The following is a 4428-nucleotide window of genomic DNA, read 5'->3' on the forward strand; positions in this document are numbered from 1 at the left end:
ATAAATAATCTATTAAAAATACATTTAAAGAAAGAATTAACTGATTGCCCCTGGAAGTCGGCTTCTTATAGAAACACAGCTTCCCTATCATGAAATGTCACGGCACTCCCCTGCTTTCTAGTCACTATTTTTGTCATCAGTTATCGAGTGAATACGATTATTTATAAAAGTTACTTTTAATATCATAAACTGATGTCACTTGATTTACCGATGATATTGATGCAGTCAGGCGTTACTTCAATAAGCGGAAACTCTTAGGGACTCTTAGCTTGGTTCCCAGTTACATGATGATAAGTTAAATTAAACTAGACTAGGGTTGTTAGCTTTAGTCGTCTGGTTAGGTTCGTCCTACGTTATGGTAGGTTAGTTTAGCTATTGAGTAATATAATGTTAAATAAAAAGATAATAAATAAATAAAAAATTGCAGTTTTGCTCGTTTGTCTTGTCTAGTTTGTCGTTGTGTTTGTTTGTTTTCACAGTCTTCCTAGCTGTTATCAATAATAGTATTGAGATTTGCACTCGTGTTCAGTTTTATTAGTATTAAGTAGATATAAGTCTTCCCACTAACAGCCAGTTGGCACTAACTTCTACACTTAACTATTCGTGGCGGCACTCAATGATTGGTGTTCGCTATACTCAGGCTTTCTTTTAGACCAGTGTTTCCCAACGTGGGGCCCACGTTGCCCCACAAGGGGGCAATTTGAAAATGAGTTGTTGACGTTTTTTTTTTCTTTTTAGGCATCAGAATTTTTCATCGAGCTATTCGGACTTCAGTAGCTAATATTGGAAGATTAATCGCGTGCCACATAAATTCATTAGACACGCCGTATGTTGGCCATGCCTGGTATAGCCACTGTATATGTTAGGGGGGCATGAGAATTTTAGAAAGGCTTAGGTGGGGCATAGCACAAAAAAGGTTGGGAAACACCGTTTTAGACCCTTCGGGGACTACGGCCTTGTAGCCTAAAAGCTGCATGCCAACAACAAACGTAGAAAGTACAGTAGATATATGTATGTCGTTCAGAAGAATTTTACTTATCTCTACTCTCTATTTTCTCTTCCTCCTTTTTTCTTTACCTTTCCCTTACCTTCTTTTCCACCGGCTGAACACCTTGTGTATGGCCGTTGTCTTTCATGTATGTATGCATGTTTATTTCGCTATAGCACAATATATATATATATATATCAAATCTTATCTTTCTGAAATAAACGGGTATTTGTTTGTTCAACTGGTATTGAAGTGAGTCACTTCCACCTCGCTGTCTAGCCGACCGCCTCCAATCGGAATCCGATCGCGAAAGCACGCGACCGCTCGCGTGATCCAGTTAGTAACCAAACCCAATTTCCCGTCGCGACTTGTGTGACACAGTGGTGTGATTCTGACGTAGCGTCGAAGAGGTGCCGACCCTCCGATCACAGCTAAATTTTCCTCGGATAAACAACTTCGTTGCTCTTCGTTGCTCAAAGTCGTTTAAAAATCCTTCTATTATCCGCGACTTTTACTTCCGGGATGTTAAAATAGAGGAAAAGTATGGCAATCAGATAAAATTGACACCCAGACTTTTTACATTTTTGGACTTTTTGAACAGCTTGAACGTCGAGTAATGAAAAAAATATTCGGGGGTAATTTCTGAATGTATGGATGTTAGTGCTTGTGTGGCACAATTATGTTCACCCTGTTTGTCTTTGAAAACGAAAAAAAAAAAAATAGAGTCGAAAAATTATATAATGGTTTGTAATCTTCTGAATAAGAATAGTAAATGGAGATTAACAATACATTAAAACAAACAGATTATTCTTATCCAGAAATATTATTGTTGTTGTTGTTTATACGAGAGGCGTACCATATTAATTTACACTTTCGAATATACCGTAAACCACGTCTTGCCATTTGGCTTGTTATAAAGTTCACGGTTAGCTAGGACACAGGTATGCCACCAGTGACAAAACTAGCCATGGGGGTGAAATCCGTGAACGCCACAACACATTTATTCAGCCCATGGAACTATAATATCTAACTGAAGCGGCAATTCTCTGTCGCTACCAGCGGCGTACTCGAAGCCGCAAGTGTTTTCACTGTGGAACAATCCGCCATATTGCGAGGGAAAGACAGTTTGTTTAGTGGGTACTCTCAGACGCCACCATAAACTGGAAACTCAACGACAATATCCCCGACTCTTCCTACTACACTCTGTACCTTTGTCACCATTAACATAGATTTAAATCGAGTGCGAAATCCTGTTTTGAAATTCGATGCAATGTTCATTACTTTGAATGTTAATATTAAAATGTAAACAGGAAACTTTAAGAGTATATTCTTAGAAGAATGACAGAAATGCTGGATTAAATAATTTATTAAAAATATATTAACGATGACACAGAAAAAACTAATAAAGATCACTGTAAATGAAAGCAGTTATATGGTTGTGCAGGCCGTTGTAGTATATGTGGTTTAAAAAATCTCGGGTACATTGAATTGGCTGCATTATTACATGTAATAAGGTTATATATTGTTGGGTAGTATCTTCGTATAAGACCAGATCTTTTTCATTCTGTTGTTGAGTTTAGTCACTGGTTAATAACGTAATTACATACTTTCTAAAAGTCCTGACTTGAAATATTATTTTTATGATGCACATCTACACAACGTGATTTCCGGTTAAAAGTTAATTTTCAAAACCAATTTCCGTGTATAAAACGTAGAGTTATATCATATAAGTATTGTTTAGCCTTTATATCTATACAATATGTACAGACTGCAATAATACTACAGTATTAAAAAATTACTTATGTCCATCGGTGCAACAGAATTCGACTATTATAACCTCTTGCATATGAAGACCTATATACCTGGAGTTATATTCAAGTGTTATAATATGGTAAATCGTTATATGTAAAATTTAAAATCATATTTCAATACATTCGAAGTAAAAAACGAACACTAGCCGATGACTAGGGTCGTACGCGAGTGGGTAGTGGTGGCGGATACAGAGATGACAAGTGTTTTACAAAGAAAATTATTTATTGAGACTGAAGAATGCTTACACTTATGACAAGTACAAAGGTATAGGTATCTGCTCTTGTATGACAAGTGTAGCCCCGGAGCAGGGGAGAAGAGTTCGTCGGTCTTCCGCCTTGGCGTTGACGAGCGGTTGATGGAGGTGCGATATTTGTTCGGATGGAGTTGTATGTGGCGCTACGTATTACCATATTTTGTTATAAAAACTTCATATATTTCATATGTATTTTTTTAAATTTCAAACAGAAAGCTTTATAACTATCTTTTATAACAAAAAAGTCTGTTAAATATAACACTTAGTTGACCCTACGGGTTATTTAAAGTTTTTCGTTTCATAAATAAAAATAAATTTTCTTACAGATAAGTCTTGAAACTTCCTGTTACTTTTGGGACTAAATTTTTTATAGAGCCTAATATATATATACAGTAGACCCCATACAACACGGAATTCATATAACATAAAACGTATCTACCGTGTTATGATGGGGTCTACTGTATATAGGCCTATATAAAAGTTTCTTATTAAAAGAATTTACAACTTGTGATAAACTACTGTAATATTTGACTCCCTTGATGTTATCTAATTTTTTGAGAATACGAGTGTCATTGGGCTTCAATTTGATAAAATTATAGACAAATTCCCACTGTTCGTCATACCTTAATTTCGAGAAGTGTTAGGTAGATAAAAGTCGATTCCAGATGTAAAAACAATTGGGACGAGAGGCCCCAATTAACTATATAAGAACGTCAGATTAAAACCGAAAGTCACGTTTTTTCAATTGATATATTTTTTTCCTTCAAAATGTTACAAAGATCACTGGTCAAAGGAAAAGTCAGTTTATAATTATATATTTAAGAAACAGAAAAAATCTAATTAATATTGCTCTTTATTTATTTATTTTATTTGTAAAAATAAATAGCTATATCACTTCTGCTGCATATAGAATTTAATATCGACCACTTACAGCAATCATACATTGGAGCTCCCTCCTGGTTGGATTGTCCTTTTCTTAATCTTTAAGGAAGCTGTAAGATTTTATATTGTTTTCAAATTAGTTACTCAGTTTTATTACAAAAAACTTTTTACTTGTTACAAAATAGAATACCATATTTACATCACTTTTTTATAGTCTGCAGTCGCCGCTGTATAACATACAGTAAATATAACTTCCATTATTAATATAGAAATATTGATAAGAACAATCATTTTTCTAGTGTATGATAGTTGTGTCGATAACACTTCTGTAAAAAACCTGTACACAAAATTAACATTTCAGCTTGTTTACATCTTATTTACTGTTATCAATTTATATTTTCGCAGAATATTACTAATACACGGAAACAATTAACAGTAAAACCTGTCAGGTATTAAAGTACAGTGTTCTTTTAGAATTACGTAAAACTACTTC

The sequence above is a fragment of the Centruroides sculpturatus genome, unplaced genomic scaffold (assembly GCF_000671375.1).
Source record: "Centruroides sculpturatus isolate CEXI.00-Female unplaced genomic scaffold, Cexi_2.0 scaffold2040, whole genome shotgun sequence".
Lineage (NCBI taxonomy): Eukaryota > Metazoa > Arthropoda > Arachnida > Scorpiones > Buthidae > Centruroides > Centruroides sculpturatus.